The sequence below is a fragment of the Eurosta solidaginis genome, chromosome 5 (assembly GCF_040869045.1).
Source record: "Eurosta solidaginis isolate ZX-2024a chromosome 5, ASM4086904v1, whole genome shotgun sequence".
NCBI lineage: Eukaryota > Metazoa > Arthropoda > Insecta > Diptera > Tephritidae > Eurosta > Eurosta solidaginis.
Genome location: NC_090323.1, coordinates 257,730,158 through 257,749,024, shown reverse-complemented (window position 1 = coordinate 257,749,024; position 18,867 = coordinate 257,730,158). Strand labels below are relative to the sequence as shown.

General features: G+C 35.2%; 1 long non-coding RNA gene across 1 annotated transcript in view; it reads right to left on the bottom strand.

Moving 5' to 3' along the window:
* LOC137251672 (uncharacterized) overlaps positions 1-18,867 on the bottom strand; it is a 313,405-nt gene that overhangs the window by 88,177 nt on the left and 206,361 nt on the right. Inside the window, exon 4 of the long non-coding RNA XR_010953311.1 lies at positions 9,132-9,195. This is a non-coding gene — a long non-coding RNA (uncharacterized lncRNA). The remainder of the gene's footprint in view (positions 1-9,131; positions 9,196-18,867) is intronic.

Here is an 18,867-nt window from a genome sequence, read left to right as displayed (position 1 = left end):
AAAAATATTGTGCCATTTGGGAAAAACCAAAGAAATGGAAAAAATATATACATATACAAACATTCAAAAACCAAATACAACATTTTGCTAGCGCTAACAAAAATGTTTTGGTTATTTATTGGCAATTTCATTTGAATTTATTTTATTCTGTGGGGCGCTTCGATAACAACAAAGCAAATTATAAATTTTGCTTTTAAAATCAATATTCGTTTTGAAAATTAGCTTTTTATGCAAATTTTTATATTTCTATAATGTAGTACATATGTTTGTAGTTGTTTCGATCTTTTTAGCTTGTAACATCTCCTGCTGTTGTTTATTTTTTTTTTTATACTCAGTTGAACAGAGCTCACAGAGTATATTAAGTTTGATTGGATAACGGTTGGTTGTACATATATAAAGAAATCGAGATAGATATAGACTTCCATATATCAAAATAATCAGGATCCAAAAAAAATTTGATTGAGCCATGTCCGTCCGTCTGTCCGTTAATACGATAACTTGAGTAAATTTTGAGGTATCTTGATGAAATTTGGTATGTAGGTTCCTGAGCACTCATCTCAGATCGCTATTTAAAATGAACGATATCGGACTATAACCACGCCCACTTTTTCGATATCGAAAATTTCGAAAAACCGAAAAAATGCGATAATTCATTGCCAAATGCGGTTAAAGCGATGAAACTTGGTAGATGGGTTGACGTTATGACGCAGAATAGAAAATTAGTAAGATTTTGGACAATGGGCGTGGCACCGCCCACTTTTACAAGAAGGTAATTTAAAAGTTTTGCAAGCTGTAATTTGGCAGTCGTTGAAGATATCATGATGGAATTTGGCAGGAACGTTACTACTATTACTATATATGTGCTAAATAAAAATTAGCAAAATTGGATGAAGAACACGCCCACTTTTTAAAAAAAATTTTTTTTAAATTCAAATTTTAACAAAAAATTTAATATCTTTACTGTATATAAGTAAATTAAGTCAAAATTCAACTCCAGTAATGATATGATGCAACAAAATACAAAAATAAAAGAAAATTTCAAAATGGGCGTGGCTCCGCCCATTTTCATTTAGTGTGTCTAGAATTTTTTAATGCCATAAATCGAACAAAAATTTACCAATCCTTTTGAAATTTGGTAGGAGCATAGATTCTATGACGTTAACTGTTCTCTGTGAAAATGGTCGAAATCGGTGGAAGCCACGCCCAGTTTTTATACACAGCCCACCGTCTGTCCTTCCGCTCGGCCGTTAACACAATAACTTGAGCAAAAACCGATATATCTTTACTAAACTTAGCCCACGCACTTATCTGAACTCACTTTATCTTGGTATAAAAAATGGCCGAAATCCGACCATAACCACGCCCACTTTATCGATATCGAAAATTACGAAAAATTAAAAAAATGCCATAATTCTATACCAAATACGAAAAAAGGGATGAAACATGGTAACTGGATTGGTTTATTGACGCAAAATATAACTTTGGAAAAAACTTTGTAAAATGGGTGTGACGCCTACCATATTAAGTAGAAGAAAATGAAAAAGTTCTACAAGGCGAAATCAACAGGCCTTGGAATCTTGGCAGGAGTACTGTTAGTGTTATTGAATATATAAATAAATTAGCAGTACCCGACAGATGATTTTCTGGATCACCTGATCCACATTTGGTCGATATCGCGAGAACGCCTTCACATATATATCTAAGGGCCACTCGCTTTTAAAACCCTCATTAATACCTTTAATTTGATATCCATATCGTACAAACACAGTCTAGAGTCAACCCTGGCCCACCCTAATGGCGACATTTCGAAAAGGCGTCCACCTATAGACCTAATGCCCACTCCCTCTTAAAACGCTCAGTAACACCTTTCATTTGATTCCCATATCGTACAACTAGAGACACCCCTGGTGCACCTTTATGGCGATATCTCGAAACGGCGTCCACCTAGGGAACTAAGGATCGCTCCTTTTCAAAATACTTATTAACAGCTTTCATTTGATACCCATATCGTACAAACATATTCTAGAGTCACCCCTGGTCCACCTTTATGGGGATTTCTCGAAAGGCGTTCACCTATAGAACTAAAGCCCATTCCCTTTTAGAATACTCATTATCACCTTTCATTTGATACCCATATCGTACAAACACATTCTAGAGTCAGCCCTGGTCCACCTTTATGGCGATATCCCTAAATGGCGTCCATCCATAGAACTATGGCCTACTCTCTCTTAAAATACTCTTTAATACCTTCCATTTGATACACATGTCATACAACCACATTCCAGGGTTACCCTAGGTTCATTTTCCTACATGGTGATTTTCCTTATTTTGTCTCCATAGCTCTCAACTGAGTATGTAATGTTCGGTTACACCCGAACTTAGCCTTCCTTACTTGTTTTTTTTTTTTGTTTGTGCTTTGTCATTTGCGTGTTTCTGTCAATTATGTGCCAGTTGCTATTTTTTCGAACAAAATTTTTTTATGCAACAAAATTTCACAATTCTATGAGTTTATTCGTATACATTATTACAATTGTAGATAATCAAATTATAATCAAATTGAGCAATAGCGCGTAATAAAAATATTGTTGCAGCTGTCGAATTGGCAGTGAATAAACAAGAATTTAATAATACAAACATTGTCGCTTACTACGAATGCATGGAAGTATATGTATATATATACTACATACATATTTACATAAGAATAAAGCAGAAGATTTAACAAAAAAATTAAAATTTTAAATTTGATATGTTTGCTGTTATTATCCTGTGACATGATTTTCTCACAGATCACTAGATCTATACCTGACAAAATAAATGTTTCAGCTGTCGGCATGAAATCTTATTTTTATTATAAAACAATACATAGAACATGAAATAGCAACTTTTATGGAAATGTAGTTTTATGGCGTTTTTTTGTCTGGAAAAAATGTTTGCTCAGATGTTGCGCTCTTAAATTCTGTCTTTTGAACAAAGTCACCTAGCGCTCTGCAAAATAGCAGAGTTCGTAGGTAATTGAGTCCATTTTATTATTCAAAGAGAAATATTTCGTGAGGAACGCACAAGTTTGTGAGAGAGAAGGGAGAGCTTAAAAGGTAGCATATTTTTCAGAAAAGAAACGCCATTATATTCTGCCAAACAGATTAGGTTAGATTGAACTGGCCGGTCCATGAGGACCTCACATAGACTGAATAAGTCCGTAGTGTTACCAGAAGTTTGTTTTACCGACCAAACTGAAAAACCCTATCAAAAACCAGGACCTATGTTATAAAATAACTCCGTCCTCTTGGCAAATACTAGAAGCTTCCTAGGATTTAAGCCACTTGCTGCTTCTAGATCTGACAGTTGTATCACTCCTAATAGCTGGAGTCTTAGCCTGGCAAGCGCAGGGCAAGAGCACAGAACGTGCGCGATCGTTTTCTGCTCCAGCTCGCACTTCCTACATCTGCTATCACTGATGAAGCCTAATTTAAAGGCATGTGACGCCAGAAGGCAGTGTCCAGTCAGAATACCCGTCATGAGTCTACATTCCTCTCTTTTTAATGATAGAAGCAACTTTGTTAGTCTACGGTTGTAAGACCTTCACATAATCTTCGACACTTTAGAGGCCCGCGCTTGAACCCACGGCCTTCCTGCTTGGTCGATCATGTGCACCTCTCGCCTTCGCTTAATTTCGCCCAGTCTAATTGGGACGACTACGGAGCAAGCTTGAATGGATGCGCCCTTTTTAGCTAGTTCATCCGCTTTTTCATTCCCATCTATTCCCATGTGCCCTTGAACCCAATATAGATTTATGCTTCTCCCTGTCCCGATTCTCTCCAGGGACTGCTTACATTCTAACACGCATTTAGATGCTGTGGTATTCGAGATTATTGCCTTAATTGCTACTTGGCTGTCAATATAAAACTTAACACGATTGCAGCTTGGGATATTTTCTTCCAGGGTTTCTACTGCTTTGGTTTCGGCTACTATTTCCGCTTGGAAAACGCTACAGTAATCCGGCAGCCTGTAGGATCTGTTTATTTCCGGATCAGCACAGTATACCGCAGACCCTACTCCTGCCACTACTTTGGAACCATCTATGTACACATGTATCGCCTTGTCGGCCATTTGTGCACCCTTGCGCCAACCGTACACCTCTATTGTGGCATTAAGATCGCCCTCGCGCCTCACGCTTGTTGCCAAACAGATTGGTTTGATATATATGCTTTGCGAACAGAGCATATTAACTTTGGTAGCATAACGGTTGATCGTAACGGCATAACCGAATCGAGATAAATATAGAATTCCATGTATCAAAATGACCAGAAAAAAGAAAGGAATTGATTAAGCCATGTCCGTCTGTCTGTGCACAAGATAACTTGAGTAAATATTGAGATATGTTATTGAAATTTTGTATATGTGTTCCTTGGCACTCATCTCCCATCGATATCTAAAATTAGGAAATCGGATTATAACCACGCCCACTTTTAATATATATTGCATTTTGGAAAACACAAAAACTGTTGATGTAAATTTGGAAACATTTTTGAAAATCGGCGTAGCACCGCTCACTTGTGACAAAATCATATTTGCAAATATTATTAATAATAAATCAAAAGCTATCATAACAAAATCCGACAGAAAGAATGCTTGGAAGAAAAATTTACGAAATCATTTAAGGACGACGCCCACTTGTATATAGAAGATTTTTAAAAGAATCGTGGAAGAATAAAAAAGTGAAAAAGAGCTTTAAATCAACGTTGTTTCATTTCCCAAGTACAACTATAAAGCGGCTGCCGTCACGTGGTGGTACCATGCTCCGCCTTACAACGAAAATCTTCGTTTCACGCCCCGAAAAGCAACATACATATTTTAGAAACAAGTTTTTTCAATTAGAAGTAACGTCTTTTAAGAGGGGTCGCCCTTCTGCAGTGATTGGGCAAGCACTCCGGGTGTACTTCTGCCATGAAAAGCTGCTCAGTGAAAACTCATGTGCCCCGCAGATGGCTTTCGGATTCTGCATAAAACATGTAGGTCCTGCCAACCCAATTTGAAGGAAAAATTAAAAGGAGCACGACGTTGAGCTTCTCTGGCCTAAAATCTCTTCGGAGGTTATGCGCCTCACATTTATTTATTTTCAATTTTCTATGTTTCGTAATAAGATTGGGTACACATATTTTCCTTAAAAAAAAAATAAATGTAAGGCGCGATAACCACCGAAGAGATCTAAGGCCGAGCTTCTCTTCCAATTTGCATCGTGCTACTCTTGACTTTCCCAACAAATTGGCCGGACGGGAGCTACATATTTTATGCCGACTCCGAACAGCATCTGCAAGGCAGATGAGTTTTCACTGAGAGCTTTTCATGGCAGAAATACACCCGGAGCGCTTGCCAAACACTGCCGAGGGGCGAACCCGCTTAGAAAAATTTTTTTCTAATTGAAAATTCTTATTTCTAAAATTTTGATGTTGCTTTGCCCGGGGTGCGAAACCGGGGCATACGGTGTGGCAGGCGGAGTACGCTACCATCACAACACGGTGGCCGCCGTATTTCTAGAAAAAATGGACGAGCTGGAAGCACCACGGTCACATATATGTATATAGAAGGTTTTTAAAAGGGTCGTAGACGAATGTAATAAGCAACACCTTTGCGAAAAAGAGCTTAATATTAATGGTGTTTTACTTTTTAAATGGAATTATAACAAAAAGTTGGAAAATATTAAAAATTTTAAAAATGGGCGTGGCACTCAGCAATTTATTATATTATGTTTTGAGGACCATAACTCGAAGAAAAATTAACATATCGTAATAACATTTGGAATACATACTTTCCTTTTAGAACGAAATATTTCTAGTAAGACTGGACGGGATCGTTTAAAGACCACACCCATTTTTATATAAAAGATGTTTAAAAGGCTCTTAGACTAGAATAATGAGCTATATTTTAGAGAAAAATAGTTTTGTATCTATAATATTTCACTTACCAAATTTTATTGTAAGAGGAAATCGGGAGACATTTTTTTTAATAGGCGATTCCACACCCCTATTCCGACGAAGCATTACACTACATTTCTAGAGCCTCAAAAAATCCCTCCTAACAAATTGCGAAAAAGTAATTTATCTGAAATGAACTGTACAATTGAATTTCATGTTGTGTATATAATGTTCGGTTACACCCCAACTTAGACACCCTTACTTGTTTCAATTAAAAACAAGTTTTCTAATCGCGGTCGCCCCTCAGATGTGATTTGGCAAACAACCCGAGAGCATTTCTGCTTTAAAATCTTCTCGGTAAAAATTCAACTGCCTTGCAGTTGCCGTTTGGAGTCGGCATAAAACATGTAGAGCCCGTCCCGCCAATTTGTAGGGGAAAATTAAAATGAGCACCACACGAGTTTGAAAAGAAGCTCGGTACTAGTCTTCTCGGAGGTGACTATGTATTTATTTATCCTAGTCCTTCAATGCCACACCTTCTTGTTCCAAAACTTTTGCATTGGGTGACATTGTGCAACTTTGGTTTACATCAATTAAAATTCTTTCTTGATAATAAGATGAAAGTTTGATTCATAAAGAAATATTTAGATATTTCACATTAAAAAAATTAATTGCTTTGGGACGTGCATGATGCTTATTAAGACTTTATAATGGTTCTGGGAATTTGTTTCTTTGTTAGCAATAAGTACCAGAATACAGTTCCAATAACTCTAATAACTTTGTTTGCATTCAAATTCACTACAAATAAGTGCAATTCAACTCGTTGTTGCCGAAATTCAAAATCCCTTTGAAACATTGGCATTCTAGATTGTTGTTGTTGAAGCGTTAAGGACACTCCCTTAAGGTTGGCACTCTTGATATTTAAACTTTGCTTAGCCGGAAGTAAGAGAATATTTGCTTTGCGCCAGCAAACGATTTATAGTTTGGCTAAAATCTTCAAGCCTTTTTAATGGATACACACAAAGATTACATATATATTAGCAAAAGCACTCTTTTTCAAACAAAAAGTTGCCATTCCTCACATTTCTGTAATGTTCATCATTTTTGTAAACTCTCATTCTTACACAGCTCACACTTCTACTTTAGCTCACACTCACCTACACTTGTGTACATTAAAAAGTCTCTTTATGTTCACTTTGATATTTGATGTTATGCTCTCTGATATTTCAAGATTTCTTGGTTTTTCCCTGAACATTCCATTTGCATAGTTTATGTTTGTCTAACTTTGAGTGCTTGTTTGTGTGTGTGTATTTTGTGTTTTTGAGTGCAATAAGTCCACAATTGCTACCAAAAGTGTTTATTTGTGAGTGAATAACGTGTTGGTTGGTTAAGTAAATGTAAAGTTGTTTTTGGGAAATGCATACATTTTTATTTAATTTTTGTCTAATGCGAATTAATCTTTGTTTGTATACTTTTTGGCTACAAATGTTTCATTACAGTTTAATTTACTTCTAGCTTTGCTGTTTTCCTTTGCTTTCCGTTTTCATTTTATTCTTGTTCTTACCTCGAGCCACTTAACACTTAGCTGCTTTACTAAGTTCCGCCTTTACATTTGTTAGTTCTTTCTCCATTTTTGTTACTGTAGTAAAAGTTACAAAACAACAGCAACAACAACAGCATTGGATATAAATCCTTTCAAGTTAAATTCGTGTTGTAACTATTTTGGTAAATCGTAATTTTTGGTTTTGTTATTTGTTTTTTGTTACTAATTTTTCCTTATCCCGACAGTTGTAGCTGTCTGACTTAATGCAAATTTAAACAATTTACTGTACTTTGTATTTATGTGTAAGCTCTGTGTTTACTTCTGAGTTTTCAAATGCGTGAGTGCAATTTACAGCGAGCTTTATTAAAACAAATATACCGTTATACAATTACATGTATAAAGTGAATTCGACTGAGTCTTACAATTAAGATAAGAAAAGAGGAATAAAATAATGCAAAGCGTAATCAATTTTATGCGTCTCCAAAATTACCAAATTTTGTAGAGTGATTGCTTTTTACTTTCGAGTATAATCTGCATATCTCAAACAATAATTACTGGGTGGAACTAAGTCAATTTCGAATTCGCTACGCCAGTAGATAGGATAGCAGCAATATTAAATTAAGTTAGGAGCAAATACCAAATTATATACAGAAATTGCTTCCAATCAGCTACACAAAAAAAAAAAAATTGGACAACAATGCAAGACGACGCTTCTGGAAGCAAAACTAAGCTTTTGGGTTATAGAACTCTACCACACGCCTTGTCCACAAAAACACCATAATCAACCACAATATACTTTATTATATCAATTGAAACTTTCTCTAAATCTCATTTATTTCCCCTCATCATCTAATTCGTTGTGTCGTTAGTTTTTCTCTCCATCCTTAACCGTTCTCACAAATAAGGGTAATTTTTTTGGTTTATTTTTTCATATATCTTGATAGGAGAAACATGTTTTGATGGTCGTTTGTTACATTGACCAAATAGATTTTTTGGATAATAAGGCATTCAATAAAACAACAATGAAATAATTAAGCAGTGGTATTTTTTATGGCTGACTGAGTTCAATAAGGGCTTTAATGTAGAAAACTTGACTAATTACTTCATAAACGATCAGTGTGAAATTGATATATGTTGCTTATGCCGATATATGAATAAAATTTGGAAAATATTAGCAGTAAAGATATGTCAATATGCCGCTAGTAATAAATGCACAACATTTACAGCAAGGCATATACGGCATAGACGCACATAAAGAAGTCAACAGAGAATATTTCACACAAATTTACAAAGCAGTAAAGAGCGCACATGAGATACAGAAACGATAAATATATAACTATTCGAGATGGCTGTGCCGGAAAAGTCTAGACCATGTGAGAAATAGGTGAGTGAGGCGAACTGAAAGTAGAAAAGCAGCGTAGTCCATGTGATGATAAACCAGTTTGATTCTAATACGCTATAAGTCAATTACGCTAGTAATTTGATTTTGAAGTACTACTACGATATTAGTTTTGTAAATAAAGAACATTATTCTATACTGAATATTTGAGTTATTTATTTGACAGTTCAGATATGCGAAGTATAACAAAGGGTGTTGTGCAGAATAATTAAGAATTTCTTTAAAATCGCCTATATATTTAACAAATATACAAAAATTAAATCAGACTCCTACTTACCGGTCTTTCGTCTATTTGTCGCAATTCAAGCACCGTATCATCCTATTTGCTTGTTTTTTGGTAGCTGAAAAGAAGAAAGATTTTATTATTAAAAATAATTACGAGTGTATTATAATACCAATTTCCCACAGAAAATTAATCGAATCACAATTTTGTGTAATGAAAAATTAAGTTTTCCTTTTCGCACAGGGCAACTTTTCTTTTAAGCGAACATCGGAAAGCAGCCCCAAAAAATATTACGCTTCTACAAAAAATAGTTAAACTATATAGTAGGCGTTTCTTTCTTAACTATAAAGACAGTCTAAATAAAAGGTATTGAAAAGGCCATATTAAAATTTGCAGCGGATGCAGCGAAAATAAATTTTGGATTTTTTTAGTTTTTTTCCTTCTATTTTTCGTTAATTATTGAAAATAATAAATTTTTGACTGTCATTTTTTAGATAATTTTTCACTCCATTAGGAAGTAAATAAAACAATAATGAGATAATTAAATATGTATATATTTTGTGTCGAAGATTGAGCTCAATAACGGCTTAAATGTTGAAAATTGACTAAGTAGTTCATTAAGCCTCTGTTTGAACAAACTTCGTTTAGTTGAAGCTTAACTTGTACAGTTCACTTAAGTATTCGCTGTTCATGAACTTCGAGCTTAATATAACTAGTAATACAAAAAAGCCTGAAGTATGTACCGAAATTATTCAGACTTTAATCGAACCTACCCTGTTTAACCATTTCTGTCAAAGGACGTACCCACTAGGCTCGGTGAAATATTGTTACTTCAAAAGCAATAACAAAGAAGCAGCTATTCTTTTGTTTTAATACTTAATGTTGGGGCGCAAAGAAGGCTCAGTGAAGTATCTAACTTTTATTTGAGAAACATTCCCCGTTACTGTTTTTAAAGCTTATTTATTTAATGTGTATATTATACCACGCCTGTTAGAAATCAAAATGTGAATAACTCTTGCCCGCAAGTACTAATTTAGACTGAGTAGACAATCCAAAAGTAAAGTCCTCTGATGAAGAACAAAAGTCACGCTCTACATGTCGCTCATCATACTTCTCCTGGTGTATAGCTCGGAATTACGAATGGTGCCGAGAGAATATGAGATAGCTATTGGAATGCTAGAGAGAAAACTTCTGTGGAAAATATATGGTTTTGCTCGTGATGCCGTCGTGACGGCGAGTATTGAAAGATACAGATATGACTACAGCGCAGCGAGTAAAAGCGCAGTGGCTTCGCTGGCTAGTTGTGTTAAGCGAATGGACGAATACGCTACGGCCAAGAAATTATTTAAGCTGACACCACAACTTTAAAGCAGAGGAAGGAGGAGACATCCACTGAGTTGGGGAGGCAGGTAGAATAAGACTTGAACTCCATTAGTGATCCCAGTTATCGTGAAACGGTTAAAATTTCTTAAGCTGTTAAGCACTCATTAATGATGATGATGTTCGATTTCTTATCTAAAAGTTATCGGTTTGTCATTGATGGATTAACCATTTGTTATCGGTTTTTTACTTTATCGAAAAATTATCAACTTTTTATTGGCGTGTTATCATATTGTTGTCAGCGTAATAATGATTTATTATCGATTTGAAATCGAAAAAATATCGCTTAGTTTCCAAAAACTTACCGAGCTCAGAACGCGCTCGATCATTATCTCATGTTACCCGAACGACTTACATCTGCTGGAATTGGCGAGGCCTAATTTCAAAAAAGCTGACGTCAAAAAGACGTATCCAGCCGAAATTCCACATCTTCTTTTTACTGGTAAGAGTTACCTTGATAGCCTAAGGTCGTAAGACGTTCACATGATCTTAGGCACTTTAAAGCCCAGCGTACGGATATATGTTTGTCCTGTTTGGTTTATCATGAGCACCTCTGCGGTACAAGCTGCATAGCATGCACTTTTTAAGCTACAACATATTCATTTCCATTTATTCCCATATATCTGGCGAACAAATATAGATGTTTGTCCCTCAATATACTTACAAGGGATAGCTAAGGTTTTAACATACTTTTAGAGATAATTTCCTCAATCACTTAATTCAAGATCAATTGTAGGTAATTTGTTATCTTATTAAAAGCACAAAATTTAAATTCGTTTCTCTCCGATTAATTTATCGAACCAACCCCTAAACTATCGAAAAATATTTCCTCATATATAAGCTTTACAAAACTCTCCCCGCTTAGTTGCCTGAAAGTTTTTGTTCTCCTTTTTCCATTCGTTGTTGCGCATACGAAATTTGTTTGTTTTGAGTTTTGCAATAACAAACCAACAATTTGTAAGCAACACTCTTGCATCCAGCTGCTCCTTTTTATTGTTGCTGTTGTTGTTAAAAGGACATCGTCTTGATGTCAGAAGGCGTAGAGCTGCCCAAGTTACTGTTGTTGAGCCAAATTGAAGGCAATTTAACATCTGACACACCCACTCACATATTTAAAATAACAAAACTACAGATGTTGCAATTGTTGCAGCAGAAATGTAAGAAAAACAAAAAAAAAAAAACACAAAACGCCATGTAAACAATGCAGTCAAAGTGCACAGAATTCGTGGAAAAAGTTGGAGCAGCAAATTTTTGGGGGAAGAAGAAACGCAGAAATTCAAAAACTTGAACATGAAATTAAAAAGCATTGTTTTTAATACAAGTACTGTTATTTCTTAAAAATTTCCTGCTCAATTTTCATCTTACCAAAACAACTTCATTTTAGTGGTGTAAGTTTAATAATTTTTATTTATTTTTATTTGGTGTAGCAAAATTATATTTGAATGTAATAGCTCGTTTGCCAGCTGAATGCAGGGAAGGCGCGGTTTGCTTCAAAGTTTTAAGGAAAAAACCAAAAAACTAAATGCGCTAAAGGAAGTTAAGCGAAAATATTTGCGAATTTTATTATTAATCCAAATTAAGTGCACTACTTACAAGGCGAATCTATATAAAGTAATGGCAAAGCGAATTCGGCAGCCGTCGTGGTGTGGTGGTCGCGTGCTTCGCCTACCACACCGAGGAACATGTGTTCATGCTCCGCGTAAAGCAACATAAAAATTTTAGAAACAAGTTTTTTCAATTAGAAGGAAGATTTTATAAGCGGGTCACCCCCAGGTATTTATTTGGCAAGCACTCCGAGTGTATTTCAACCATGAAAAGCTCCCAGTGAAATGTCATCTGCCTTTCAAATGCCTTTAGGGGTCGGCATAAAACATGTAGGAAAAATTAAAAGGAGCACGACGTTACTTGGAAGAGAAGCTCGGCCTCAAAACTCTTCGAAGATTATTCGCGCCTTACATTTATCTATTTAAGCGGATTCAACCAATTCGAATGTCAAGTAAAAACAAATTTTCACTGATTTCAATTAACTGGAATATTGCTCTAAAAGTCGTTATATGGAAGCAATCAGCTGTTTAGAATTACATTGGTTTTTTTTTGTTACGTCGTATATTTAAACAATAAAAACTAATTATATTTTAAGTTATCAGATTTTTTTACTAAAGTGACAGATGGGACATTTTCGGTCTTTTCTCTTTAAATAAAGAACTTCATTCTACATAACCAATAATTTACAAAGTTTTGAATTTTCAGTACGAAACTAAAATATAAGGAACGAGCGTACGCGGCAGGCTCTGTTCTGCCACAGATTTGGTTTGCCTTTGTATATACAAAAAGTTCGCTTTGCTTCCCCTCTTCACTATGTATCCCATTCTCTTCTACTTTATCTTCAATTTTTATACTGAGTTGAGCAGAGCTCACAGAGTATATTAACTTTGATTGGATAACGGTTGGTTGTACAGGTATACAGGAATCGAGATAGATATAGACTTCCATATATCAAAATCATCAGTATCGAAAAAATTGAGCGATGTCCGTCCGTCCGTCCGTTAACACGATAACTTGAGTAAATTTCGAGGTATCTTGATGAAATTTGGTACGTAGGTTCTGATATCGGACTATAACCACGTCTACTTTTTCGACATGGAAAATTTCGAAAAACCGAAAAAATGCGATAATTCATTGCCAAAGACAGATAAGGTAATGAAACTTAGTACGTGGGTTGAACCTATGACGCAGAATAGAAAATTAGTAAAATTTTGGACAATGGGCGTGGCACCGCCCACTTTTAAAAGAAGGTAATTTAAAAGTTTTGCAAGCTGTAATTTGGCAGGAACGTTACTACTATTACTATATGTACGCTTAATAAAAATTAGCAAAATCGGAGTAGGACCACGCCCACTTTTAAAAAAAATTTTTTAAAGTCAAATTTTAACAAAAAAAAAATTTTTTTAAAGTCAAATTTTAACAAAAAAAAATTTTTTTAAAGTCAAATTTTAACAAAAAATTCAATATCTTTACAGTAGATACGTAAATTATGCCAACGTTCGACTCCAGTAATGATATTGTGCAATAAAATACAAAAATAAACGAAAATTTCAAAATGGGCTTAGCTCCCCCTTTTTCATATAATTTGTCTAGGATACTTTTAATGCCATAAATCGAACAAAAATTTACCAATCCTTGTGAAATTTAGTAGGGGCTTAGACTCTAGGACGGTAACTGTTTTCTGTGAAAAAGGGCGAAATCGGTTGAAGCCACGCCCAGTTTTTATACACAGTCGGCTGTCTGTCCTTCCGCTCGGCCGTTAATACGATAACTTGAGCAAAAATTGATATATCTTTACTACTAAACTGAGTTTTCGTACTTATCTGAACTCACTTTGTATTGGTGTAAAAAATGGCCGAAATCAGACTGTGACCACCCCCCCTTTTTCGATATCGAAAGTTGCGAAAAATGAAAAAAAATGCCATAATTATGTACCAAATATGAAAAAAGTGATGAAACATGGTAATTGGATTGGTTTTTTGACGCAAAATATAACTTTAGAAAAAAACTCTGCAAAATGGGTGTGACACCTACCATATTAAGTGGAAGATAATGAAAAAGTTCTGCAGGGCGAAATCAAAAGCCCTTGGAATCTTGGCAGGAATACTGCTCGTAGTATGAGAGAAGATGTTCTGGGTCACCCTGGTCCACATTTTGGTCCATATCTCGAAGACGCCTTCATATATACAATATATATTCATATATTCTGGAGTGGCCCCTGGTCCCCCTTTATGGCGATATCTCGAAAAGGCGTCCACCTATAGAACTAAGGCCCACTCCCTTTGAAAATCTCATTAGCACCTTTCATTTGATAACCATATCGTACCAACAAATTCTAGAGTCGCCCCTGGTCCACCTTTATGGCGATATCTCGAAAAGGCGTCCACCTATAGAACTCAGGCCCACTCCCTTTAAAAATCTCATTAGCACCTTTCATTTGATACCCATATCGTACCAACAAATTCTAGAGTCGCCCCTGGTCCACCGTTTGGGCCATATCTCGAAAAGGCGTCCACCTAAAGAACTAAGGCCCACTTCCTTTAAAAATCTCATTAGCACCTTTCATTTGATACCCATATCGTACCAACAAATTCTAGAGTCACCCCTGGTCCACCTTTATGGCTATATCCATAAATGGCGTCCACAAATAGATCTATGGCCTACTCCTTCTTAAAATACTCATTAACACCTTCCATTTGATACACATGTCATACAAACACATTTCAGGGTTGCCCTAGGTTCATTTTCCTACATGCTGATTTTTCCTTATTTTGTCTCCATAGCTCTCAGCTGAGTATGTAATGTTCGGTTACATCCGAACTTAGCCTTCCTTACTTGTTCGATTTTTTTTGTCTATCACTTAATCCGTTTACATCCTTCTCACTCCCACTACAACTTTCTCTCCCACTCCCACTCCTACTACCAGTGCTACGTTCACTTCCACCTTCATCTCATTCCCACTCCCACTCCCACTCCCACTTCACTTCTACCCCCACTGGAACTCCGACTTAAACTTCCACTTCCGTTCCCTCTCTCTCTGTACTCGCACTCTTTCTCACTCTCCCATCCCAGTATAAATTTACCAAATATTTATCAATTTAGCCGTGCTCTGAGCCCCAACCTGCTTTTGTTTTAAGGAAATTGAAAAAATTAATCCTTAAAACACAGTTGATCTTTCAAAGATAGGCAAATCGATATAGCCTTGTCAAAAGTCGCTCGCTCCTAGAGATTCTCTATTTTGTCGATAAATAATAAGATTTCGGACTATACTATATCAGAAAAACTTTGGACAATAAATCAAATATATTTGTTTGTGCGAAAGAAGCATTCGGATAATCCTAGACCCATCCAATCTTAAAAGCACCAGATCAATAACTATTGCGTGATTCTATATGTTTTTATAATCTCAAACCCTGCCACTCGAGTAGAAAATCGAATATTTGACAGTAAATTTTACAGGTGTTCATAAAAATATGAAGCTTTGATGAGGAGTTATAGGAGACGGTGTGCTTTTGCCACTTCTCGAGTCGCGTCGGTAGTTAATACCCTAGCTTCGGGTGGAATATTTTTCATGTATGCTAACTTTAATTGCTTCAGATAGAATTAAGGTTTAACTTGCTTGCGCGCGAGAATCAGAATTTAACGAAATAGACTAAAGTGTTAACTAAAATATTAACACTTTGCAAAATGCCAGAAAATGTTACTCATACGCCCCGTAGCACTTCAGAGCTAAAACATTTGTTTATTACAATGGAAATCGTACTTGCAACTATCCTAACATATATACATATGTGTATATATATATCAGTAGCTACGAATGGAATTTAGCTAAAATTTAAGCACGAACTAACTTTTCCCCAAAGCGCATCCAAATGCATGCAACACAAAAATTGAAGTGTCAGGCGAGAAATGTGCGAGTTGGTATGCAACTTTTTCACACTTGAGCACACGCAAAGGGGAAATTCTCATGCACAAATGTTAGCAAATATACAGCAACAATTTGTAAATATATAAACTCCAACTACAGCTTGCCTATTTTTATAAGTAGATATATGTACAATGTACAATGTACATACACTCATATGTATATGCACAAGCTCTATTGTCTGTTGCAAGACATGCGGATGTCAAGTTGATACAGACATACAAATAAGTAAATTCTATTCAGATGTTTGTGGTCTGTCTAAACCCGAATCGGCTTAGTAATTCACACCTCTAGCATAACAAAGTCAAAAAGCTGAAACACACAAAAAGTACAGACACCAAAATGTGCGCTTCCGGTTGTAGGCCTTAATAGCTATGCGAAATAAGTTTACTCTTTTAATTTAATATTCTTTTTTTTTCTATACATTTTTCTTTTTAAGCATTTTTGAGTATATAGTGAAAGGTTTATCGTAATCTTTTGTAGTAGGGTTACAAAAATGTTGCACCTCTGGGTTACCACAGACTCATCTTTTGGACACAATTGTTCTACAGTTAATCCAAACGAAGACTCCAAGTTTTTACCGGGAGACTCAATGGGGTTTAAATACCCTTTTGCAAATGTAAATAAATGAATATGCAGCATAAATATTTGCCAGGTGAGGTTCTGAGCTTCACAAGAAGACTTAAAGTAGTAAAACAAAAGCTTTCCCAAGACAGTCAAACAATTGACCGGGTGTGCTATTTCACTAACGCAGTGAAGAGTCGGACTGGTCGGGAAACTGAAGCTATGCGGTCATCCATAATGAAAACTTGGGTACGAATTTGAAATAAGTTCTTATAACTTTATAATGGGACATACAAGACCGGCGTTAAAAAAACATCTTTAATTCACCTACATAAAATATACGTTGCAAACGTGAATAGGGTTGGTCTGTTTTCACAGAACCACTTAAAGGGAGTACATTAAAACTATAAAATAATTAAAAAACATTTTAGTTAAACGGTTTTATTGAAACCAATACTTACACTAAGTAATAATAATACTAAAAGTTAGAATATAAATAGGTAGGTCCTAGGTACAAGTCATCACACTCCTCATCAATCTAGGCAGTCGATCAGACAATTAAATAAAAGCGTTGGGCGCGTGAAATTTCTAAAAATGTGAGGCGTAGCATAACCTTATTAAGGTTCAGTTGGTCTTATATATGACTGTCAATAAAAATTTGAAGCGTCCAACGCTTTTATTTAATTGTCTGATCAACGCCCTAGATTGATGAGGAGTGTGATGACTAGTACCTAGGACCTACCTACTTATTTTCTAGCTTTTAGTATTATTATTACTTCGTGTAAGTATTCTTTTCAATAAAACCCTTTAACTTAAAATTTAAAAAAAAATGTTTTTTTTTCAAGTTTTTAATCTTTATTTAATTGCCTATTATTTCTGATTCTATTTAGTTCATTTAGTGACTGATTATTACAAGGACTCTTTCTTGACAATTTGTTACAATCCAAGTCCTCAATACTTAATCCTTCCAAAGACTTTACTCGACTCTGCGCCACGTATGCTTGTCCCTCCTCCAACTCCAAAATATTTTGATGTCAGTTCAACTGGACTGTATGCAATATTTGTTCCAAACATGAGTCAAATCGGGCATCATAGGTCGCTTTCTATTCATGTATTTATTATGTGTTCCAATTATGGGCCAAATCAAATCAGACCACAAATACGATTTTTGTGAATATCTCGATCCTTCCGCCACCTAGCGGGGATTTTTTTTGATAGATCGCTTTCTATTCTTGTATGTATTATGTGTTCCAAATATGAGCCAAATCGGACAACAAATACGATTTTTGTGAATATCTCAATCCATGCGCCACCTAGCGGCGATTTTTTTCACAGGTCGATATCTATTCTTTTGTGTATTATGTGTTCAAAATATGAGCCAAATCTGACCACAAATGCGAGTTTTGTGAATGTCTCGATACATGCGCCACCTAGCGGCGATTTTTTTTCACACGTCGATTTCTATTCTTGCATGTATTATGTGTTCCAAATATGAGCCAAATCGGACCACAAATGCGAATTTTGCGAATATCTCGATCCTTGCGCCACCTAGCGGTGATTTTTTTTTCTTATTATTGCATTGTCATCGGGTTCTGAACTATATTCCAAGTTTCAAGCTTGTAGCTTATCGGGAAGTTACTTAAATTTCAATTACAAAATTCGTTCACAATGGCCCTGCCTGTCAACTCAAGCTAAATAAAACCGTTTAAAAAGGCTACTACGAAGAAATAAAAGCAGGAGCTTAATCTTAATTAAATTTTTCTTGTCGTAAAGTTTTATTTTAATTTTTTGATCTACTTTTTTTTACCTTTTTATAGTTTTTAAAGTTATCCTTTCACATTTTTTCCTTTCTAACTTTATTTCGTTTGTAAATTGAAAACTTTTCTTTGGTTAACTTAACTTCATTTCAACACGTAAAATAGGAGTTAAGATCTCACCGAGTTTTATGTTTTTTTTGGTGTTTTTGCGTCTTAAAATTTTTTTTTTTTTTTGTTCTACTATTTTTAAATTTTTTATAATTTTGCAAGTTTGTTTTCCTTTATATATTTTTTTGCATATTTTTCTTTATTACGTTTGCAAATTTAAAAACCTTTTTTTCCTTTTTGTTATTTGAACTTCGTTTTAATACGTAAAATAAGAGTTTTGAGCTCACGATATTTTTTTTTATTACTGTTAATTGTTATCCATATTTACTTTTTTATGTAGTTTTAGTTTCTACTGCAAGAATACATACTCAAACTAAGGATAACGCGCAAACCCTAATAAATGTTCCCATACTCACAATATTTTATTAAATAATAAAAAGGACAGCAACTAAGTCAAGGAAACAAATTTAACAAAAATGCTAAGGTAAATTTCGGCCCTTTAAATTTTTGT